Here is a 12,651-nt window from a genome sequence, read left to right as displayed (position 1 = left end):
GACAAAGAGAGAATCTTAAAAGCAGCAAGAGAAAAACAGTTAGTTACCTACAAGGGAGCACTCATATGACTGTCAGCTGATTTCTCAACAGAAACTTTTCAGGCCAGAAGGGAGTGGCAGAAATATTCAAAGTGATGAAAAACAAGGAACTACAACCAAGATTGCTCTACCCAGCAAAGCTATCATTTAGAATTGAGGGTCAGATAAAGAGCTTCTCAGACAAGAAAAAGCTAAAGGAGTTCATCACCACCAGACCAGCACTACAGGAAATGTGGAAGGGTCTTCTTTAACAAGAAGCTAATGAACAAAAGAATCTGACAAACTAAATAGATCCAGAGACATTGATGCATGCAACAGATGATCATATTTCAGGGGAAAGAGGGAAGGGGGTTGGAATGTGGGAAGAGATTAATCAAAGAAGTTACATGCATATATGCATAACCCATGGACACAGACAATAACGGGGTGAAGGACTGGGGAGAGTGTGGGAGCAAAGTGGAGGAGGTCAATTGGGGGGAAAAATGGGACACCTGTAATACTTTCAACAGTAAAGATAAATTTTAAAAAAAGAAGTCACTCTTCTGTCACTTCCCAGATGACAACTTTTTCCCCAACAGTAATCACTAGCTTGACTTTTAATTTTAACACCATATGTTCAATTCGTCTGCTTCTCAATTTTATATAGATGGAGTCATATAGCAGGTACTGCTTTGTATTTGCTTTTTTTCATTTATAATTATGATGGTTTTACTTTTTTAAAATTTTGTTTCTATGAATATCTTTCTAAATTGCCAGAACACTGATGCATTTTGAAAAAGGAAGGAGCAGTCTCTGGCAGCCAAAAACTAGCCAAGAACTGGCCAAACACTGCCAGGTATGTGTTGCTAGGAGATGGCTAGTCCCTCACAGATGGGCCAGGGTATTATCTTGGGGAAAAACAAATTCGCAGAATACCATCAGACAAGGTCTCTCTGTTATCGTGATGGGCTGACATGAAAACTTGTCAATTCCTGAAAAATTTATGAATTAAAAAAAGGATATTTACCAACCACAAATATTATCAAGCATCCCTATATCCTGGCTACTATGAGTGACTAGCTGCTTCCTTATTAATTATAGCTTTAGACTCGTTTCGTTCCTCCCACCTTTAGATAAGATGTATTAAGATGCCCAATCATAGAATTATCCCATATTTTGACAACATGCAATTTAGACCAAGCCCACTTCTTTGATTCCTCTACCAAATCACATAAAAAGGCCAAATCCTGGAAGTCCTTTTTATTGTTCTGCTGAAATATTCCAGCTTTTCAGGGTGCGCTTTTCCTTTGTTGCAACAAATAATAAACTAAACTAAAAAACTTTGTTCATCTACAATTCATAGGAGGGCACTGACAATTTTAAAATTGTTTTTATGATGTTTTATGCACAATAAAATTATTAATACACACACACGCATACATGTATATATATTAGTCACTTGTTCATTCTATTGGCAATTTAATTGTTCCCATCACCAGACACTTTAGATGCTGAGGCCTTCTACCTTATTCTAAAGCTGTTTATGAATATTTCTGAAATTTTCTAATAAAATTTAAGCTAATAGTTTTAAACAACTATGTCAAAAAATTGTGGATTTTTTCACTCATTCATCAAATACTCATGAAATGTTTTTATGTTTTGGCCTATCATAAGATTGATATTAGATAAATAAAAGAGTCATGAGCAAGTTAATATTTAGCTTATCAGTGAGAAATTGAGCTCCATCATTTGTCTCCTTTTGTTTAATTCTTCCAGACTCCAGAGACATATAGGATAAGTGATGCACTGGTGACCAGGAAAGAATATTTTTCTTGGTGCAAAAAACCCCAAACAATGTCATATATCATTTAAACACTTAAACTTTGACACAATTAAAGCCTTTTCTAACCAAATTTACTGAAATGATCTGGTTTGGATAATCCGTTTTAAAGAGGGTGCCAGCCATCTGCTTACACTCAGGAGGCCGTGAGCTCTGTATCTCCTTCCCTCCTGAACTGGGCGATGTGCTGGCGACTGTCATCCACGCCTCAGTTACACTTCTGTGTGATTTGCTGCTAGTCAGTAGTGTGAGGAGGCCTGTACCTAGACCTGGCTCAGATGGATTGTGTGATGGGAGTCCTGGGGAACATTTACGATGCTTGTGCTATTACAACTCCTGTTCTGGGTTTTCTTTTTCCTGTTTCAAAGACTGGCCATGACGGTGGCAGCGACGGCCTGTGATTTAAGAGTGGAGGACAGTGCTGCCGTTAGAGCTGCGGCCTCGGTGATGAATGGAGGCAGAGGCAGCAAGAAGCAAAGAAGATGTGAAATAAGAGAGGAGGGATCAGAAATGACAGATTTAAAGCCATTCTCCAAAACCTCAGCCAGTTTACCTGTGAGGTAAAACTGTGCAGTTTTAATTTTAAGAGATCTTATGAAATGTCATGCTAAATTTATTTGAATCATGGTTTTAAGTGTAAATCACCATCTACTTAACAATTACCCTAGGCTTGTAGAAAATTCTATTTATTCTCTGTTCTTGGACTTCTTGAAATTTTCATTTTTGCTTAAGTAGTGTACAAAATATTGTTTTTACTAAAATACAGGTGAGACATAAAACATTAAAAATCTTAACATTACTACTCAGTAAAATAATAATTTACTACCATATTTGGCTGTCACTTAAAAAAAAAACTTTATAAAATGTTAATTAGATGGATTTTCTAAAATTTGATTTTGTGAACACACAGTCTATAGCCTTGGCTGCTCTGAGAAACAAAGAAGCAAACAAAAAGAAACATAAGATATATTTTTACTCTATTAAAGCTTTATGTTTCAAATTTAAAATGTGGCTACGTGAAACACTGATGAACAAAGTCAGCAAACAATATAGAGCAGTGGGAAACATCCTTTTGGGATTTTGGTATACTCAGAAAGAAAAAGAACAACGTTAAGTAGCTTTATCCCAGATGCTTTAATAAAACATATGGATCATCCGATGAGCCAAGAGGGTGATTATAAGGATTCCAGCTTTTACTCTCAGCTGCGTTTACCTAGAATTTTGTCATCTCACATCACATTAGTCTAGGATGGCCAGGGTGAATTCAGAGGCTGCCGTTTGCATGAGCTGCCAGGAAGGAGAAGACCGCGGGCAGCTGTGCGTGTTCTGAACACAGTGCATCCAGCTGAACAAAGAGAGACAGGCCTGAGGACGGCTGACCTCTCCCCAGACACCAGGGAGTCATACTGCCCCATAAGGAGAAGAAATCTCCTGGCAAAAGTAAGGTCTGTCATCACAAAGTCTCCGGACTTTGGGAACACCTCTCTGTGCTGAGGTGCAGCAGGGTGAGTGTATGTGTAGCTGATCCTCTCTTCCTCCATCAGAGAACACAGGGCACAGACTAAATCCACAACCTGGGTGCCACCTGCGGCGTGGGCACTCCAGAGGGAGCCCATTCTCCACAGATGGGCACCAGCATCAGCAGGAGATGCCACCAGAGCCCCAGCTGTGGGTGTGTCACACCAGCTCCTGCCCAGTCCTTAATGGCACTGGATGCCATAGTTTAATTGAAAACACTATTTTTGGAAACGCACACATATACACGCACACATACAACTTCTGGGTAACCTCAGAAATAATTTGGGGCGGGGGGATGTTAATAGATAAAGGCATGAAAGATAAGGGAAGACAGATGTCTTAGTCGCTTCAGGCTGCTGTAACCAAATACCATATACTGTGTGGCTTATAAATATAACAGAAACGTATTTCTCACAGTTCTGGAGGCCAGAGGGTCCAAGATCATGCTACTGGCAGATTCATTCTCTAGTAAAGGCCCATTTTTCTAGTTCATAGGTAGCCGTGTTTTTCCTGTGTTCTCACATGACAGGAGGGCTTCTCAGGGGCCTCTTTTATAAGGGCACTAATGTCCTTCTTGAGGACTCCACCCTCATGACCCACACAATTCCAAAAGGCTCCATCTCCCAATACACCACATTGGAGATTAGATTTCAACATATGAATTGGGAAGGTGGGCAGAAATATTCAATCTATAGCAGTAGAAGATGGAAAATCCAGAGAAATACTGTTTTAAAAGTCATATTAAAATGTCCCAGAATTGGGACTCTGGGGTTAAGAGCACTGGAGTGTTTTTGTAGAGACAGAAGAGTTTCCTTCCCCCCTTCCCCCTCCTCTCACCCCCCCCCTTCTTCTTCTTCTTCTTCTTGAAAATCCAGAAAAATATTGAGAGGTATGAGGAGAGGTATAAGGAATAAAAGAAATATTCATAGAGAATAAGACAAAATTCTCATTTTCTTGAGAGGCTGTACGGGTAAAGCTCATGGCTGAGTTTCACACAGGCTTGTGCGTGTGGCGTAAACACCAGCGGTTAGCCGAGGGGTGAAGCCACGAAGAGGGGGAGTGAGAAATGAGGGCAGGGCCGAAGCTGGATCTGCTGCCCTAGGGCCTCTGGCCAGGTGAGTTAATGCTCACAAAGATGATAGAAGGGCAGCTACTGAAGTGTGAGAATCTCTAGAATTAGTGTCATTCTTACTGGAAGCTTGAACAAGGTTTAGAGGTAGCTGGGAAGGAGAGATGGTTAATTTTATCTGAAGGATATTAGAGAACGATGAAGACGGGGTAACATTCTCGGTGTTTGAGATGACACAGGAGTTTGGGAGATCAATTAGGGGGAGGTATTTCAAGTAGAGAGGTCTAACTTGGATGTAACACGTTGTCATTGGGTGTTTCAGAAATATAATCGATGTAGAATAATGAAACTATGGGCAACTAAGGAAAATTAGGCAAATTCCAAATCTCTGTTCTTTATTTCCCTTGCTTAGGACTTGGTCACGATACTAGAGGGGAAATAATTCTAAGGCTATTAAAAGCAATACAGGGACAGATAACCCCTTCCATTCTAGGAATATTCTATCACCAAATGACTAATATGATTTAAATTTCATAAAAATTTATCGAAGTCAGCATATCTTATAGACTTCTACATGCTTCAGTTTGCTCTGTGATGTTGTCATGATAATTTGTAGAGTGATATTTGATTCTGCAAAGAGGTGTGCTAACCTCACAATTGCAAAATTAACAAGTATTTTGCCAGGCCTTGCCAAGGGCTTATTTAAGTTTGCCATCAAAGCGTTTGTAGGCATAAGAAGGATGATTTTTCTCCATTTCGTTTGTGTGTGTGTGTGTGGAGATAGAGATGTCAACAATTTTAAAAAGGGAGAAATGATTTAATAGAGCTATAGAACAAAAGTAGCCAAATAATATGGAAACACAGTATATAGAATGACCATTCTAATATGCATCAGGCTTCAAAGTGCTTTGGATGTTTTCTGCTCATTAAAGGACTCGCTTTAGCTACATACACAGACGTATTTCAATATGGTCACACTTCAGCTTTTGATGCTTTACCTTAGTGCTTGTTTTTAAATTTGCAATCATCTCTATGGTGCTACTTTGAATCTGCTCTAAATTTACTCTACCAACTTATTTTGGGATGACTCAACTTTTGTCAGTGTTCTAAATAATCCTGAGGAATGACTAATGTAATCACTTTCAATAATTCCTCAAGTGACAAAATTCTGCCATTTGCTAAAGGAATCTTCCAAAATAAGCTCAATTGCCATTATGAGAGAAAGTTTCTACTTAGTCAACTTTGATTATAGTTGCTCTTTTATTTTTAATTTCACACTATCTTGGCATTAACTTAACCATCAATCATCTCCCGTCTGTATTCCTATTGTGCTGTGTTTTTTCCCCTATCCCTTCATTACAGCAATTGTCTCATAGTTGTGATTATTCTATCTCCTCCAAAGAGTTCCTCAAGGAGAAGGAATATTTTTTAACCTCAGTAACTACACATAATAAGATTTCAGTACATTTTATTTGAATAAAGTTTGTATCAAGGGCGATAAAAGACAGGTTAATTTTCTAAGATGCTAAGCTGCCCAAATTAAAATATCAGTCAACAAAAATCTATAGCCATAAGTTATATCTAAAATGCTTCTGAAAAAAGTCCTAAAATTTTCTGTGTCAAGATAGGTATAATCTTCAGGAGTGATTGTTAAACAAATAATGTAATAGATAAGATTTAAATATTAAAATAATGCATATGTAGAGAGTTTTCACAGTGTGCATAAATTTTACTCACCTTTGATTCTTGAAACATTCATATAGAGCATGTAGGACTTGCATAATTATCCTTCAATTTCAGAGGAGAAAACTAAAAAAATTAAAACCTTAAGTTATTTTTCCTAAGAATACTCAACTACTAAATGATACTGGGATATTAACCGAGGTTTCCTAGCTCCAGGTTTGCATTTTTTTCTACTAAATTATTAGATAAAAAAAACACACAAGGAATTATGCAATGAAAAAATATATATAACCTGTATTAAAGCAGTGAAACCACAGAGAATAATAGAAATTATGTATTAGGACTATTCATAAAGTAACAGAAAGGCTGTCTCTAAGAAGAATTTAAGCATGAAGAGAAATACTACATGTGCCAAGCTAACAAGGTTGTAAAAAGGAATAAAATTCAACTTGTGTTGCTCTGAAGAGCTGAAGAAATGAAAACAATTGCCTACAAATAAATGTATGTTGCAAAATAGTAGAAATAGTTCAATATATACTTGTGAAATAAAATGTTATGTTTATTTGACTGAAGTTATGATTAAGGGGAAAAGGCAATCCTTCACATAGTCCACTATTATCAAATACACACCTAACCCCTTTTAACGTCTGAATCTTCTTTGGAACAAAATGCAGTGTAGAGGTCAAGCACAGAAGGGTCAGAAATAACAGGAAAGATAAACACCATTTATTTTCCTATAAAGAAAATTTGTAGCTCGACGAGTGATACAGTACTTACATTATGCTGACATACAGGCTCCTAAGACTTCTATTGAAAGCTGGGTACAGGAAAATCATAATTCGCAATTGTGCATAGTTTTGAAGGATGGCAGTGTTACATTGTCCTTGCTGACTAAATCACCCTTATTTACTGGAATCTACTTTAGGAGCAACACTTTTGCAGGACACTGGGGCTGAACCTAATGGATAAAGATTTTATATTGCTTTGGGGGTGCTGTTCTACAGAGTCATCATTTGAAGTCTCACATTTGTCTCAAATTAATGTCAAGATAATTTGCAAAAGTTTGCTGTTCTGAAAAATTCTGTTAACCAAAGCCAGAGAATTTCTTCACAATTCAACTTTCTTTTTTTATTTCACTTTCACTTCCATTTTTTTGCATAATAAGATGACAAAATAAAATACATGCATCTTTTGTGTAAAATAACCAAGGTTTTACATTCAGGAAACTAGACTTAAAATCCAAATTTTGTTACTGACTAGCTAAATGTCCTCGTGCAAGTAATTTATCCTACTTCATCTACTAGTTTTTGTAAAAAAAAATTAGAGATGAAATGAACATCTACCACTTAGAGTGAATTTTTAGTAACATAATACCCAACAACACATAGCCATGCCCTTTAAATAGTTGGTACTAATTATGTATTTATGGGAGATTCTGCTATTTGCATCTCCAGAAACTGTACTTCTCTCCTTCATTACCATAAGAATCTTTGCTGCTGCATGAATTAGAATTGGACCCTATTACCATCTTCATCCCTTCGCAGTCAGGGATGATCTATTAAATTAATCATAACAGAAATTAAGTTGTGCTTTCCTTATTACAGGCCATATTTCTCTTCTTTGATATGCTATTTACATTCAGGCTGAAAAACAGGTGCAGTGACTAATGATGCAGATAGAGACCAAAAGGACAGAATTATCCTTAAAATGTTAGGATGTCCAAATGATAATTAGAAAATGTTTGGTTCCTTGAAGTCACTGTGTTTCTGCTCCACCAGTTCTAAAATGCTTATCTCTAGACATCATATTACAGAGCATGAGAAAAATAAAAAGTACTTGGTTAAGTCATTCTATCAGGTATTCTATGCAAACAAATTACTCATTGAAGTAAGGCTTGATGGATATATTAATGTATTTCCTAAAAGTTGTTTCTGCTCTTAAAATCTTAACTTATATAATGTTATGATTGGATAAATATGGCTTATTTAGAAGTTATTCTTGAAATAATTAATCTTTCAATTTTACAAGAAACAATAAAAGCTAATTCTTAAATAAAATATAAACTATATTGAGGCCTACTAGGTCCAAAGTACATGGTACTTTAAATGAATGTCAACAAAATTTTATGCAAATCTCGAGTCCTACAAATCAAAACCCTAGAGTAGATTTTAGAGTAGATTTACAAAACATGAAGTAAAAGAGAATTAGAGAATCACCAATTCACACACACACACACACACACACACACACACACACACACAAGCCAGCAAGAGAGTCAGAAAGGAACAGGGAACTATAAAACATCCAGAAAACTATTAAAAGAGAGCATTAGTTATTCCTTACCTATTAACAACTACTCTAAACGTAAATGGATTAAATTATTCAACCAAACAGCAGACAGTAGCTAGATGGATAAAAATGTAAAACCCAAATATATGTTGCCTAAAAGACACTAACTTCAGTGTTAATGACACACGTAGGCTCAAAGTAAAGACAGAAAAAAGCTTTCATCACTGATTGCTCATTAGTTAAATCTGAGTAAGTTTTCTTAAAAAAATGTGTTTGCGCCCTGCCAGGCGTGGCTCAAAGGTTGAGCATTGACCTAGGATCCAGGAGATCGGGGTTCAATTCCTGGTCAGGGCACATGCCTGGGTTGTGGGTTTGATCAATGACTCATCATTGATGTTTCTATCTCTCTCTCTCTCTCTCTCCCTCTCCTCTCCTCTCTGAAATCAATAAAGATATATTTAAAAATATATATGTGTTTGCCAATTATATCATATAAATTTATTCTGGACAAAAATATGATTCATTGTTCCTACAGCTAGACACTTTTAATCAAATATTAAATAAGGAAAAATTATGCAGATTACAGATATTTTTATATTTCTGTAAAACATAATTAAAATTTTGTTTTTCAAAATTTTTCTAAGCATATTAACTCATTGAATGTGTAATTGTTTTCCTGTTGATCTCTATTTCTAAAAAAATAATAATTTCAACATCTACTAGCTTTTAGTTATTTGTTACTATTAGAGGGTGTGTGTGTGTGTGTGTGTGTGTGTGTGTGCTCTAAAGGGCTGTATCTTTTTATGTCTAATATATATGAAATCCACTCTACAACTAACAGAAGTCCAGTTAACGGCAACTAGTTTTCTGTTATTGCTTTAAATGTTATATAATTTATATAATACAAAAGCTCTATTATTTAAGCTAAATAAATATAATCAGATAAACAAATTGTATAAGCAAAATTTTAAAAACTTAGAGTATCCCTTGAACAAACAGTGTGAAGTGAATGCAAGCTTATTCTTAATAGTTTATATTGCTTAGTTTAGGTACCACATAATATAATGAAACCAAAGGAGATTGCAAGTGAAGCCTATATGCTGAAAAATCCTGTGACATGAGTACATATTTATATGGGTCTAGTTAGACACTGGTATGTCTAGTGAAATCCTAGTCCATTTCTCTGAGATGCAGCAGAAGCAAGACAAGGACAGGTGACCATTTGTTATCAACAGGATTTGAGTGTAGGGTTGAGAAAGGACATAAAGACTAGATTTTAAATGGATTTAATACCAATTGGGGGAGGGGTTGATTTTAGCCTTTATTCAATGGAGAGCCTTTAGAGCATTTTGAAGAATGGGACAGCAAAATGAACCCTCCATTTTAACACGATAAATTCAGCAGTGCTCTGAGGGGTAAGTTGGTAGGAATAACCATTTAAGGACAAAACCCAGTTAGGAAGTTGCTACTTGGTTTGAGTCAAATGTGGTGACAGAGGAATGAAAATGTCACAACTAATGGAATGCATTTCAATACGTCCTCAGAAAGGATGGGCATCAAAATTACTATGAGGATCTACTACTCCCAAGTAGTCCAGAGAGTGCTGATGAATGTTTTTGGAGAAAGGAAAAGATAAAGCACCTGAATTTCCAATATAAGCTATGAAAGATGGACAGCAGAACGGGAATAAATGTGGAGCCAAGATATAAAAGGCATGAAAACCAATCTAAATTTCTCCTTACAGACAGTAGTTCAATAGAAGACTTCCTAGAATAACACTGATTGCCACTTGTTAGTTGTTCAAAAGGGCTTTTCTTAGACTGAAACCACTTCCCCTGCTAGAGAATTTGCCAGGTTCAATTTGTTGCCTTTGTATTCAAGAAAGAACTTCTGGTGGGTCTTCAATGTGTTCTTAATGGCCCCCTTCGGGTTCTCTTATCGATCTGAGATGATACTCAGGAGAACCAGGAAATACTAGGATTTTTCTATAGATGATATGTTACTCTGGGTCTTTTCAAAGGAAAAGGCATGTAGTCTATTTTGTTCTTCTCTGCAACGGACCAACATAGATTTGATTATTTCAATGCGGTGCTTTCCCTATAATTATTTCCTAGAAGGATATTGTGAATCTGTCCCTTATACCATAAACGACTTAAGTTATTCAGCTAATGGAACAAGGATGATCTCAAATACAAATTGATGTACTCACTAAGGTTATTTTGGTTCAGCATTATTTTTTAAATGCCTACATTGTACTTGGAACTTATGTATAATTATTCATGAAATCACATCCAAATTTTAAGTAAAATTTTAAAATTGTGAAATTCAGACTTCCTGCTTTCAGGAATTCCAAATACAGTTATTCTATTTTTAGATGAACCTACAGATGCACAACAGAAGTCCTACCACTTACAGTTACAGAGCCCGATTTTAACAGAACTATAACTAGAGCCCAGCCATTTAGCCTCCCCTTTCATTGTTTCTTTCTTTATTCCCAATGTCCTTCAACAGTTGTTGCAGTAATTGCTATAGACAGGAAATGCTATGTTTTGAATTTATAATTTGAAGGGAGAATGACCAACATAAGGGATGTAAATTGAATAATAATGAAAAATTAGCCTTGTGTCTTTGGCAAAAGCACAAAAAGCACACTATAATTAATTGCAGCTGTTTTCACACAGAATTGTGCAGTTTTCCTTTCTTCCCAGGACTTGCTGAATCAGGTTATGCAGCAGAGTTGATGAACACCATCCAAGGAAACGAGATGTTCTCAAATGCCAAAATGTATGACAGTGTGAGACAGAATCCTTTACTGTTTAATGCGACCCAAACCAATCTACATTCTAAAAGTCATTTGATTTCTCCCCCTCTGTACTGCCATCAGATAGCAACTGGCTCTCTGGGGACTCCATTCATGCTGAGATTGCACTAGCTAGTGATTACACTGCTGAATCAGTCTGTAATCAATCTTGCTTCCTACTGATCTTCTTTGGAGTTTTTATTTTGATCACTAACTAATGGGAAACACAGCATGTCAAAGAATAATATAGTTTCATCTAATTGTAGCTCCATTGAAAAGGCCTCTGGGTACTCTTGTATTCACCTTTCAATGAAAGTTTTCATAACACAGTCAATGTCTAAAGTAAAAAAGATAATTATTATAGAGTTAGCTTGATTTACCTTACATATAAATGCATCATTTAAAAAATTTATGAGTTCTCAAAATAAATGCAGTTTTCTAAGATAAAAATGTGCTTTTTTTTTTTTTTTTTTTTTCCTTCTTCCATTTATTTTTTGTCAACCCATACATAATCACAGATCCTTGGGTAAGTTGCCAGATGGGCTTTATAGTCAGGAGGTATCCACTATAACATGTAGATGTAGTAGAAAAACATTCACAGGATAAATTTAAAAGACAATGAAATATCTTTTGCTGTGTGCAGAGAGTATTTCCTAGCAGGCTAGGTTTGTGAACAAAACATGATTGAAAAATCTCAGTTTTAATTTCTGCAAAATAATAAATATGTGAAGGTATGCGAAGCAATAATTCAGAGCCACAGAAATTGAAATGTTAAGCATTGGAAAAAAGGTGGGGGTAAATGAAGGTGAAATTTTGTGTTCTTACAATGTTGCCAGTAGGTATTTCAAGAAGGCAGCTTGATGTGCCAGATTATCAAATTATCTATATTCATGTTTGCTTTAGCATGTGCTTCACAGAAAAGCAGATCCTAAAAAAGAGGCTAGAATGTATAAGGTCCTTTCAAGGTTTGTTCTGGAGATCAAGGGTGGAGATGAAAGAATAAGAAGAGTAAAACACAGAATGAAGAAAAGAAAATACACTTAACATCTGTAAGTCGATTGATGTGATACAGTCTATTAACAAAATAAAGTATAGAAAGCATATTATCATCTCAATAGATACAGAAAAAGCATTTCATAAAATTAAACATCCCTTTATAATAAAAACTCTCAACAAAGTGGGTAGAGGGAATGTGCCTCAACATAATAAAGTACCCATATATGACAAGTCCACTGACAACTTCCTACTCAATGGTGAAAAGCTTGAAGCTTTTTCTCAAAAATCAGGAGCGAGACAAAGGTGACCACTCTCACTACTTTTATTCAACATAGTATTAGAAGTCCTAACCACGGCAATTAGACAAGAAAAAGAAATAAAATACTTTCAAATTGGAAAGCAGATGTAAAACTGTTACTCTATGCATATGACAAAATG

Source organism: Miniopterus natalensis, chromosome 1, assembly GCF_054644295.1.
Source record: "Miniopterus natalensis isolate mMinNat1 chromosome 1, mMinNat1.hap1, whole genome shotgun sequence".
NCBI classification, from domain to species: domain Eukaryota; kingdom Metazoa; phylum Chordata; class Mammalia; order Chiroptera; family Miniopteridae; genus Miniopterus; species Miniopterus natalensis.
The sequence above is the reverse complement of the archived record's forward strand: the minus strand, read 5'-3'. Positions refer to the sequence as shown.